The following is a 13,170-nucleotide window of genomic DNA, read 5'->3' on the forward strand; positions in this document are numbered from 1 at the left end:
GAGGTTCATGATTAGTCTGAATCTCCCGGACGGCTTTTTTACCACAAAAATGTGCGAGTAAAAACCGTCCCCCTGTTCCTGAATAGGGACTGGTGTCAATACCTCTTGATCCACCATTTCCCCTATTAACAGAGGCAAGGCCTTGGCCTTTTCTGAGTGTCTTGGAAGCTTTGTCACAAGAAACTTTGAGGGTGGGTCGCTGTGAAACTCCAGCGCATACCCTCTTTTTATAATGTTCAAGACAAACTCGTTTGAGGTTGTCTTTTCCCACTGTGGGAGAAAGTTAATTAATCTTCCTCCCACCGTGACCCTGATGTCACTGGGGTTTGGGGTTTGAATTGGGGCGGTTAAAAAGTATGCCCCCTTTTTCTTTCCCTTTTTGTCCTGTCCAATGCTTTTTGGGCTTGAACTCCTTCTCTGACTTAGAGGGTTCCTTTGAGGGTCGAAAAAATTCTCTTTGAAAATTTTTTCTTTTTAATGGGAAAGGTTTTCTTTTTATCCGCCGTTCTTTCCAAGGCGGTATCTAGTTCAGGCCCGAAGACTAAGTCTCCTGTAAAGGGGACACTGCACAAGCGTGTTTTAGACGCCGTGTCTCCCCCCCAAGTTTTCATCCAGACTGACCTCCTAGCTGCGACCGAAAGCGCTGCTGTTTTAGCCGTAAATTTAATGGCATCAGTGGAGGCGTCAGAGATGAAACTTGTCGCCTTAAAAAGCATAGGGAAGGTTTTTAAGATCTCCCCCCTAGGCGTGCCTGCCTTAAGATGCTCTTCTAGTTGGGCTAACCAGAACTCTAGATTCCTGGCTACACAAGAAGTGGCCAGAGCTGGTTTTAAACCTGCCATAGAAGCATCCCAGGCCCTCTTTAAGACTATGTCTGTTTTCCTGTCCATTGGGTCCTTTAAATGACCCATATCCTCAAAAGCAAGGTCAGACTGCTTTGAGACTTTGGACAGAGGGGCGTCTAGTTTAGGATTTTTATTCCAGACCGCCTCTGGGCTCTCATCAAAGGGGAATCTCCTTTTTAGGGAATTTGGGAAGAAGACTTTTCTATCTGGCTCGGCCCATTCCTTGCGGACAAGGTCAGAAAGCACATTACGTATAGGGAATACCTTAGCTTTCTTTTTCCCCAGAGCCTCATACATTTTATCATGTCTGGTTAATTGAGTTTCTTCTTCATCAATTTCCAGCGTATCATAAATGGCGCTCAACAGCTCGTCTACATCCTCCAGAGACAGCTTGTATTTTGCGACTTTGTTAGCCACAGCCTGATCCTCATCTGAATCTGCGTCAGAGGATTCAGGGCTAACTAACACGGGGCTATGCTCCCTGACTGTACGGGGCTCCCCTGAACTGGGTGTTGTAAGGCATGGTGAGGAGGGAATCGCAGCTTTACTGGTGGAAGCAGACGTGCCTACATCTGCGATTAACTCGCGGAGAGATTTAAAGGTTGATGCCATCTCATCTTTAAAAGGAGCCAAGCAATTTTGCCAAAGGAGAGTCTGCCTCTGTTTTGAGTAAGCCTGCAATACACTGCTTGCATAAGGCTTTGTTAGAGCCTGAGGACAACTTATTTCCACAGTTAGGGCATTTTTTGCGGCCTGACTTGTCTTCCCTTGGAGCTTCCTTCCCCTAAAATAAAGAATAGACTTTTTTAGCATCAGGAAACCTCTTAACTCTCAAAACACCTGTGCTGCAACCACCACTGTATCCACCCGGGACTGTGAGGTAACCACCACCATGGGGTACTACAAATCCCAGCCTTACAACAAAAACCCCAGAAAAAAACACAGTAAGGGCTTGCCCAGCAGCCTACCTAGGTTTGGCTGGTGCCTGCCTCCACCGGAGTGTCCTGGGAAGTAGCCTCCATGGTCCCCCTCACGCTCCGGGTCCCGCCGCTAGTCCGGTATAGCTGGACGCTGGTCGGGACTTGCAGGCCTCAGCGTGGGCCTTCCCCTCCTCCTTGTGCCTGTAGAGACCCGGAACCGGAAGTCTCGGCACACAGGATGACGCGGTTCCGCCGGAAATGACGCTCGGCGTCTCCGACCCCCACCGCTATTGTAGCAAGGAGCTTGTGATGGAAGGAACCATCTGCACTGCTCCTGGGGGGAACCTTCGCCGACCTGTCCCTGGCACACCTCGGCACTGGAAGGAGGGGGGTAACGGGTCTGCTCCTGTCAGCTGGACGGTACCCGAGCCCCAATTTAAGAAGGTAGGACTAGATTGGAGCCGCTGGATAGGACCCGGTCCCCCTGTGCGGCTCCGCTCCCCTCAGGCAGCCCCTGAGAGATAGAGTCCTTCTCTGGTTCCTGGCAACATGTTCCTCCGACGGAGGAAACACAAATGACTGACCAGGGACCTGAGGGACCGCCTTTTGAACTGTTTTGGCAATGTGTTTCCTGGGTCGATGGGAGGGACTCCATCTCTCAAGGGCTGTCCTGGAAGACAACTGGGGAAAAATTGTTCCACCTGCCTGTTCTGCCTTGTAGCAAGAAGGTCTATTTGATTTTATATATTTATTTGATTCCCCACTTACTGTGGTAATATTGTCCGAAAGGACCTGCGCATGTCTTCCCCTCAGAGTCGGTCCAAGGGCTACTAGAGCCTTTAGAAATGTGCTCAGCTCCCTTACATTGGAGGAGAGGCTGGCTTCCTGCCAGTTCCAGACCTCTTGGGTCATCTGTGCGCCTGAATGGGCTCCCCACCCCTGACCGCTGGCGTCCGTGGTGACCACCAGAGGGTTGAGTTGGGACCAAAGTCGACCTGCAGAGAGATTTGTAGGGATCAACCACCACTCTATTGAGAGTTTTACTTCCTGCGCGAACTGTCTGCCTCTAAACGAGATTCCTTCCTTCCATCGCAGACAGAAAGCATGAACGCCTGAAGTGCTTGAGTATGGAATTGTGCCCACTGGACTCCTGGGATGGCAGCTGTCATCAATCCAAGAACCCACATTATACCCTGAATTGAGGTCTCTGTACACACGCAGAGGCTGCTCACCTCTGCAATTATCTTTGCCAGAAACATTTTGGATGTAGTCGAGTATATTAGGTATCCTAGGAAAACTATACTTTGAGTAGGTACCAACTGTGACTTCTCCTGATTTATCAGCCACCCCAGCTGCTGAAGGTGTCTGATAGTTCTGCTCAGGTTTTGTTTTACCTCGGCTGCAAAGATCAGCAGGTCATCCAGATAGGGAATTATATGAATTCCCTTCGATCTCAGGATCCACAGAGCTTCTGCCAAAATCTTTGTGAAGATGCGTGATGCTGACGCCAATCCGAAGGGCAGAGCATTGAACTGAAAATAGAGGGTCTTAAACCCCTTATTCATTGCAAACCTGAGAAACTGCCTGGACTCCTTTCGAATGGGGACATGAAGATCTCTTAGGTCCAATGAGAGCCTGAGGACCCCAGGGGTTAACAAATCTCTGGTGGTGTAAATCGACTCCATTTTGAATCATTTGTACCTTACGTATACGCTCACTTGCTTCAGGTTCAAAATGAGTAGAAATTTTCCTGATGGCTTTTTTTAACCACTTCGCATTTAGGCCATTTCTGACACATCGCTCCTACATGTCAAAAATCATCATTTCTTTGCTATAAAATTACATAGAACCCCCAAACATTATATATGTTTTGTTAGCAGAGACCCTGGAGAATACAATGGCGGTCATTGCAACTTTTTATCTTGCACGGTATTTGCGCAGCAATTTTTCAAACGCGTTTTTTTGAAAAAAAAACAGTTTCATGCTTTAAAAAAAAAAAAAAAAAAACAGCAAAGTTAACCAAATTTTTTTGCATTGTGTGAAAGATGAAGTTACGCTGAGTAAATAGATACCCAACATGTCACGCTTCAAAATTGCACACACTCGTGGAATGGCGCCAAACTTTGGTACTTATAAATCCCCATAGGCGACGCTTTAACATTTTTTACTGGTTACATGTTTTGAGTTACAGAGGAGGTCTAGGGTCAAAATTATTGCTCTTGCTCCAACGTTCGCGGCGATACCTCACATGTATGGTTTGAACACCGTTTTCATATGTGGGCGGGACTTACGTATGCGTTCGCTTCTGTGTGCGAGCTCACGGGGACAGGGGCGCTTTAAAAATTTTTTTTTTTTTTTTTTTTTATTGTTAATTTTACTTAAAATTTTTTATTTTGACACTTTTTTTTTGATCACTTTTACAGGGGGTCCCCGGGTTACAAACAAGTTAGGGACTGTAGGTTTGTTCTTAAGTTGAATCCGTTTGTAAGTCGGAACAGGTACATTTTTTAAGTGTAGCTCCAGCCAAAAAAAATATTTTTAAGCTTTTTGGCTAGCATAGGGAAGGGTTAACACCCCTGTAATGTTTGTTTTGCTGTGTGTGCCCCTGTACAGAAGATTTCACCTCACTTCCTGTCCCAATGACAATTGGATTTTGAAAATGTTGGATTGTTGTGGAAACAAGGATTGGTGATAAAGCATCAGTGGAGGTACCTTTTCCCCATAATAACTCTTACAGGAGTGAATTTCCCTTCCTAGGGGTAGATTTCCTCTCACTTCCTGTTGTTTCCCTCCGTTTGTAAGTAGGAGTCGTTTGTAAGTCGGATGTTTGTAACTAGGGGACCCCCTGTATTCCTATTACAAGGAATGTAAACATCCCTTGTAATAGGAATATGACATGACAGGTCCTCTTTACAGTGAGATATGGGGTCAATAAGACCCCACATCTCACCTCTAGGCTGGGAAGCCTAAAATAAATAAAAAAAAAAAAAAAAGAAAAAAAAAAAAAAAAGGATCACCGCTTCCCAGCCGAAGCGGCGCCGTTTTTTTGAATGCAGAGGCCGGGCGTGACGTCATAACATCGCGCCCGGCCTCCGAACGATCATAGAGACTCCGGCGACCATCTGGTCCACCGGAAATCTCTATGATGTACATCCGGCGCTGGCGGATCCGCTACCCGACTCACCGATCGCTGAGGCGAGTCGGTAGAAGCACCGGAGGGCGGCGGGAGAGGGGGGGGTGTCCCCTCTCGCAAGAACGATCAGGCGGCGGAACAGCTGCTATGATCGTTCTTACGGTGTACGGAATCGCTGGCTGAAAATGCCGGTATCTGAATGATGTCTGTAGCCTCAGGCATCATTCAGATATAAGCCCCGAAAGTCGAGGCCGTCATATGACGGCCTCCGGATGCCAAGAGGTTAATCAAAAAAACGTGAGCATAAACCCCCCCTTTTCTTAGGATTGGGGGGGTTGAAGGGGGGGCTTATCACCTTCTCCTCCAACATACTCTGTAGGAGGGAAGACATAGCTGTTGCCCTCTCCACATCTTTCGGGAAAATGCTTGTGTGAAATTTTTGAGGGGGCAGCCCAAGAGCTCTATCCTGTACCCCGATTTTATCAGATCTAGGATAATGCTGCTGCTGGAAATGGTCTGCCACTGTGGGAGGAATGACCCCAACATTCCTCCCACATGGCTCACTGGGAAGGGTCTTTAGGCTGGGGGGGGGGTTTAAAAAGGAAGCCACCTCTGCCCCTAACCCCTCCTGTATTGCCACCCTCTTTTCTGGTCCTGCGTGGCTGCAAAATCCTTGTTATGCTGTCTTTTGTCCCCCTGACGATAGTTCCTTTCTCTGGAAGGGACGAAAATTTCAGAGACACTGACCTTTGACACTGTCTCCTCCCCAGGACTTCAGACAGATAGCCCTCTTGACTTCATTAATTAATGCTGTAGACCTGGCCGAGAATATTACAGACTCCGTGGACGCATCTGCTATTTAGGGTACTGCCTTATTTAGCGTTGGTAGAGCATCCAAAATTTCTTCCCTGGGAGTATCTGACTCCAGAAGAGTGCGGAGCTGTTAAACCACTTCAGCCCCGGAAGGATTTACCCCCTTCCTGACCAGAACACTTTTTACAATTTGGCACTGCGTCACTTTAACTGCTAATTGTGCAGTCATGCAATGCTGTACCCAAACGAAATTTGCGTCCTTTTCTTCCCACAAATAGAGCTTTCGATTATATTTGATCACCTCTGCGGTTTTTATTTTTTGCGCTATAAAACGGAAAAAGACCGAAAATTTTGAAAAAAAAAAAAAAAAAAAAAAAAAAAAAAAGATATTTTCTACTTTTTGTTATAAAAAAAAAAATCCAATAAACTCAATTTTAGTCATACATTTAGGCCAAAATGTATTCGGCCACATGTCTTTGGTAAAAAAAAAAAAAAAAAAAAAAAAAAAAGTCAATAAGCGTATATTTATTGGTTTGCGCAAAAGGTATAGCGTCTACAAGCTAGGGTACATTTTCTGGAATTTACACAGCTTTTAGTTTATGACTGCCTATGTCATTTCTTGAGGTGCTAAAATGGCAGGGCAGTACAACCCCCCCCCCCCAAATGACCCCATTTTCAAAAGTAGACACCCCAAGGAAATTGCTGAGAGGCATGTTGAGCCCATTGAATATTATTTTTTTTTGTCCCAAGTGATTGAATGACAAAAAAAAAAAAAAAAAATACAAAAAGTTGTCACTAAACGATATATTGCTCACACAGGCCATGGGGATATGTGGAATTGCACCCCAAAATACATTTAGCTGCTTCTCCTGAGTATGGGGATAGCACGTGTGGGACTTTTTGGGAGCCTAGCCGCGTACGGGGCCCTGAAAACCAATTACCGCCTTCAGGATTTCTAAGGGTGTAAATTTTTGATTTCACTCTTCACTGCCTATCACAGTTTCGGAGGCCATGGAATGCCCAGGTGGCACAACCCCCCCCCCCCCCCAAATGACCTCATTTTGGAAAGTAGACACCCCAAGCTATTTGCTGAGAAGCATGGTGAGTATTTTGCAGCTCTCATTTGTTTTTGAAAATGAAGACAGACAAGAAAAAACTTTTTTTTTTTCTTTTTTCAAAACTTTGTGACAAAAAGTGAGGTCTGCAAAATACTCACTATACCTCTCAGCAAATAGCTTGGGGTGTCTACTTTCCAAAATAGGGTCATTTGGGGGGGGGGGGGGGGGTTGTGCCACCTGGGCATTCCATGGCCTCCGAAACTGTGATGGGCAGTGAAGAGTGAAATCAAAAATGTACGCCCTTAGAAAGCCTGAAGGCGGTGCTTGGGTTTCGGGGTCCCGTACGCGGCTATTTTGGGGTGCAATTTCACACATTCCCATGGCATGTTTGAGCAATATATCATATCATTTAGTGACAACTTCGTGCAAAAAAAAAAAAAATAATTTGTCTCTTTCCTGCAACTTGTGTCACAATATAAAATATTCCATGGACTCGACATGCCTCTTAGCAAATAGCTTGGGGTGTCTACTTTCCAAAATGGGGTCATTTGGGGGGGGGGGGGGGGGGTTTTGAACTGTCCTGGCATTTTATGCACAACATTTAGAAGCTTATGTCACACATCACCCACTCTGACCACTTGAAGACAAAGCCCTTTCTGACACTTTTTGTTTACATGAAAAAAAAATTTTTTTTTGCAAGAAAATTACTTTGAACCCCCAAACATTATATTTTTTTTAAAGCAAATGCCCTACAGATTAAAATGGTGGGCGTTTCATTTTTTTTTTTTTCTCACACAGTATTTGCGCAACGATTTTTCAAACGCATTTTTTTTGGGAAAACACACACTTTTTAAAATTTGAATGCACTAAAACACACTATTGCCCAAATGTTTGATGAAATAAAAAAGATGATCTTAGGCCGAGTACATGGATACCAAACATGACATGCTTTAAAATTGCGCACAAACGTGCAGTGGCAACAAAATAAATACATTTTTAAAAGCCTTTACAGGATACCACTTTAGATTTACAGAGGAGGTCTACTGCTAACATTACTGCCCTCGATCTGACCTTCGCGGTGATACCTCACATGCATGGTGCAATTGCTGTTTACATTTGACGCCAGACCGAAGCTTGCATTCGCCTTAGCGCGAGAGCAGGGGGGGACAGGGGTGCTTTTTTTTTTTTTTTTTTTTAAATCATTTTTATTGTTATCTCAGGGAATGTAAATATTCCCTATGATAGCAATAGGTAGTGACAGGTACTCTTTTTAAAAAAAAAAATTGGGGTCTATTAGACCTTAGATCTCTCCTCTGCCCTCAAAGCATCTGACCACACCAAGATCGGTGTGATAAAATGCTTTCCCAATGGCGCTGTTTACATCCGGCGAAACCTAAGTCACGAAATGCTCTTGGCTTCCGGTTTCTTAGGCCATAGAGATGTTTGGAGCCACTCTGGTCTCTGATCAGCTCTATGGTCAGCTGGCTGAATTCTCAGGTTCCCTGTTGAGACAGGTGAGCCAGAAAAAAAACACGGAAGACGGTGGGGGGGGGGGGCATTCCCTCCCACTGCTTGTAAAAGCAGTCTAGAGGCTAATTAGCGGCTAGGATTGCTTTTACATGAAAGCCAACCGCTGGTTGAAAAGAATGATACCAAGATGATACCTAAATCTGCAGGCATCATTCTGGTATAACCACTCAAAGTCGTGACTGGCGTACCTGAAGACAAAAAAAATGGTTAACAATAAAACACAGTAAACGGTAAAGTATAAAAAAATTGCATACCTGAAAAGCAAACATGATAAAACATCGCAGAATAGAATACAGTAAAAAAGAGGAGAGGGAGAGGGAGAGGGAGAGGGAGAGGGAGAGGGAGAGGGAGAGGGAGAGGGAGAGGGAGAGGGAGAGGGAGAGGGAGAGGGAGAGGGAGAGGGAGAGGGAGAGGGAGAGGGAGAGGGAGAGGGAGAGGGAGAGGGAGAGGGAGAGGGAGAGGGAGAGGGAGAGGGAGAGAGAATTTTGCCCCTGTTCAGATCATTAGCAAGACCTAATCTGGAATATGCAGTTCAGTTTTGGGCACCAGAGAGAGAATAAAAACGACAACTATTTCATATATAATTTTTTTTTTGTAACTAACTTTTATAAAACTGTAACCGGTTCCAGGTTCGGGTCTCTCAAAATGCGACGGCATCTTGGGAGACCCTGTGAAAGTGTGCCTAGTCTGTGCAATGCTGTACCCTATGCTAATAGTCAACTAGTGAATGGTAGCGTTCAAAACATTCACCAATGCAAAGACCAGGATTGTCAGGACAGGAGGGACAATAATAGTGGGTGTCACGCCTATAACCGCGCTTGCTGCAGACACATCTTTTTTTGGGGGGGGGTTAGTTGGGTAGGGGTACTCCGGAGGACATAAAAAAAAATGCCTCTCATGCAGCCGACCGCATTTGGTTGGGGATGTGAATGGGGGGAAGTACGGGCGCTGCAGAAGTGGTGGGTTCCCAATTAGGATTGGCGAATGCAGCAGGAAGGGCACTATGAGCACAACGGGAATGTGTTTGTCTTCTTCTTGGTGGCAGCGGGACACTTGTGCTTGCCACCTCACCAGCTTGAACTGCACTTACGGGACTCGCCACGTCACCAAATGTTACTGCAGTGCTGGTATGACTACGACCGGGGTGTACTAGGCCGCTGGGGCTTGCCAGTTCACCAAAACGCTACCAAAAAAAACTGTTAGCGATCGCAGGGATCAGGCCTGACTCTATGAACGCTGCAGTTATGCGTTTAGTGTTTTGTAAGTGACAGTGATAGATCAATACTGCACTTGGGTGGGGTGGGCTGGGCGGAGGAGCAAAACGCAGGTGCTAGCAGGTATCTGGACTGATCCCGATAACACTGCGTTTTTGGGAACCCTAAACTGCTGGGGACGCTAGTATAGATCTGATCGGATCAGATATTGATCCGTTCAGTAATTTATACCACTAAGGGAGGTGTACGGTGCGTGCGTGGGTGTTAGCGGTACTGGCGCTAACCTGACGCTGCCTGGGGCAACGCATATCACCACCGGGCGATCAGGGGGCTAAACCGTTATTAGGTAATAAATGGCGGGTGCCCTGACACTATAAAAAATAAACGAACTAACCAGCGTCACCCGTAACGGGTATACGGTGATCACTCGTGAAAGGGTTAAAACATTTATTAGGTAGTATATGGGGGACTTTGACACTATAAAACGCTGACGGCGAACCTAAATATTTACCTCCCTAACTAGCGTCACCAGCGATACAGGTACGCGATTCTGCCTGCCCGTGCCATTCTGCCGGCGTATATCGTCGTGAGGCGGTCGGCAACTGGTTAAGCCATAAGTCAAGCGTACGAGCCACGCATGTAGTAGCTAGTGCTGGCTTAAAGTTAGCGGAGTAGGCTTCCCACGCTCTCTTTAAATATCCTTCTGCCTTCCTGTAGATTGGCTCCTTTGGGGTGCCCGAGTACTCAAAGGAAAGCTCTGAATCCTTTGAAACCTTAGATAGGGAAGCGTCCAGTCTGGGCCACTTTTCCTACAACATTGTATCTTCCTCTTTGAAGGGAAACCTTCTTTTCAAATTTTTAGGGAAGAAGACTCCCTTTTCTGGTTTCTTCCATTCCTGAAGTACTTTCTCTTTTAGGGACATATGTACCAGAAAGGTTCTGCTCTGCTTGGGCTGCAGCTCCATATATAGTCTTTAATAGTTCCTCTCTTTCCTCTGCAGGAAAAAGGGATCTTTGAACCTTGCTGGGTCTTTCCTCATTACAGTCCTCATTGGTGGGCTGTCCGTGCCTGGGTCAGGACCATTGGCCTAACACTAGTATTGATGTCGGAAGTACATGGGATAGGTACAGCAAGAGCCTCCTGCTCTCTGGGTTTAAAAGGACTGTAAAGTCTGTTTCTACTTTGATGAGCTTGTCTATACAGTCCTGACATGCACTTTTCTTCCACCCATAAGGCATTTTTCTTGGTGCACATCGGGCATCTTTTTCTGAGTGTCTCTGTTTTGCTATCTCTGGGCTTGTGGGCTTTGTCCTAAAATTAATCAAATGACAAACGCCAGCACATTACTTCCACTGAAGACAATACCGTAACAAAAACACCCTGTGGATAATAAAAATCCTTATCTAAGAACCTTCTTAAAAGTACCTACCACCGGAGCCTATGCTAGTATGTGTGACACCTGTCCACACTAAGCATAACAATAAACAGGCTCTGGAAGAAAACACAACGCCCCCTGTCCCCCCCACGAGGATAAGAAAAGGGAAGGAGCAGTCTGCCCCCTATTTTCTTACCTTAGGGCCCAAATCAATGGATGGCGCCTCCAGACCTGCTTCCATGGATCCCGGTGTCTCCGTGCTCCTGGAAGCCTTCGGCACCATTTTGCTATTTGGGCCTTTATATAAGGAGGTGTGGAGAATCCGGGATGGTGCTGTGGATCCAACGCCGCCCTCCGGCACAGCCCATCCCCAGCTAGGGCTTCACTTCCCGGTGTCTGGGTGTACCAAGATGGCCGCCGCTGGACTTCCTGCCATGTCACTTCCTGTCACCAGCCCTGGAAGTTACCTCAACACTCTGCGCCACCAGCACGATCCACATGCTGGGGAAAGAGAAGCCCTGCACATGAAGATCTCTGTAAACAGCAGAAAAAAGGTACCCAGACCATGCGGTGGCCTGCGCCTCCACTAGAACACCCTGCTGTGCCATTTTCAACATTAAGCTGCTATGTACACCTCTACAGACTGCATGCAGTACGAGGTGGATACAGATGCCAAAATAAGGTAGGCTGCAGACAGGACAGGCGCACATGCCTGTTTGAACAAAGCTACTTCCAGCACCACCCCAGTGTGAACACATTCATTAATTTTAAAAGGGAAGCATTTTTCTTTTCAGGTTTCCCCCCCCCCCCCCCATGCAAAAGCAACTCCTCATTGTGAAAGCAGCCTTAAAGCACAACTCCGGGATCGGCAAAAAAAATTACCCAATTAGTGCACACCCAAACACAGAACATTAAACAGTTAATACATATGTGAAATTCCTTACCATTGAAGGGAAAAGTCTAACGCCCCCCTTCACATAGGCTGATTAGGTTCGCCTGTCAGTTTTTCAGGCGGACCTGATCGGACCCTCCATTCACTTCTATGGAGGGGCAGATGTCAGTGGTGACATGTCCACTGACAACTGCTGCTATCCGATCCTGTAAAATCCAGACAGAAGGTGACCCTATTTTCCAGCCATTTGGCGGATTGGATGAAAACGAACAAGCGGTGCGCTGAAAGGTCCGTCTCAGCACAGTAAGCGGAGACCGACATGTCATCCGCCTGCATCTATTCTGCCAAGGTGGAGGTATTACAGCAATAACTACATCATATCCTCTTATCTCTCTTTACAGGAAAAGGAACTACATTTCCCATGAACTTTTGGAAATTACAGTGAATGTGAGAGGGTACACTAGACCTGTACATGTTAAATGTGAACTAGTCCACTTCAACATAAATCATGCCCCTCATACTCCAGCCACACTGCTGAGCACACAGATGAGTCTTATAAATGTGAAGCATGCATTTGCACAATGTTTAGTTCATTCTATGTACTCTACTTTCATTAAATATTGAATTCTCCCTCCTCTGGATTTTCTGTTACTGGCTGCAGTCTTCATAAGTGATCTCTCCCCCCTCCAGCCACAACAGATAAATTAAATTGCCCCTACATGCTTTATTCAATCATTACCGGACCATAGGCACAGGCCCATAATTATACACACTGTATTCTACTGTAATAAATGATGGGCACTGAAGAGGCTGCACCAATTTAAAAAAAAAAGGTTCCTGCACAATTTTGGGCGATTTGTGCATTAAGTAGCACAGATGTCAGGCAAGTTGCACCTGAAATCGCACTGACCTGCGGCTTTGAAATCATGCTACATCAAAGTCACATTCAGTGTGAACCAGGGCTAATAAAGTGATCAGTGATAATATTATACACACTAATAATGGCACTGGCACAACGGGTAAACATCTAGGGCAATTAAGGGGTTTACGGTGTGCCGTTTTCAACTAAAGATCAATTGATTTATTTTCCATGCTTAGCATTCAAATGGGCAGTAAAACAATGTCTCAACTGCCCGGTTTTAACACCCATGCCATATGGGTGAACAAGGTACACCAGGCAAGTGCCACTCTGTACAGCATTGGGCCCTGCCCAGCCGTGACATATTTCAGCCTGCCATAGACTGACAGACTACAGGCAGTTGGGCTGGCTGCTGTACCTGTGCTTTCCAGGTGCAGTAAAACAACAGGATTGGGTGCACAGGGGTTAGACGTCTCATCTACAAAGGGCCTAATATAATAGGCAACTCCCTGACCATTAGGGTGACTGTA

General features: G+C 46.1%; 1 protein-coding gene across 2 annotated transcripts in view; it reads right to left on the bottom strand.

The window, feature by feature from the left end:
- VPS18 (VPS18 core subunit of CORVET and HOPS complexes) overlaps positions 1–13,170 on the bottom strand; it is a 215,181-nt gene that overhangs the window by 201,077 nt on the left and 934 nt on the right. The gene's annotated exons all lie outside the window — the stretch shown is intronic.

This window comes from Aquarana catesbeiana, linkage group LG13 (genome assembly GCF_042186555.1).
Source record: "Aquarana catesbeiana isolate 2022-GZ linkage group LG13, ASM4218655v1, whole genome shotgun sequence".
In the NCBI taxonomy this organism is placed as follows: Eukaryota; Metazoa; Chordata; class Amphibia; order Anura; family Ranidae; genus Aquarana; species Aquarana catesbeiana.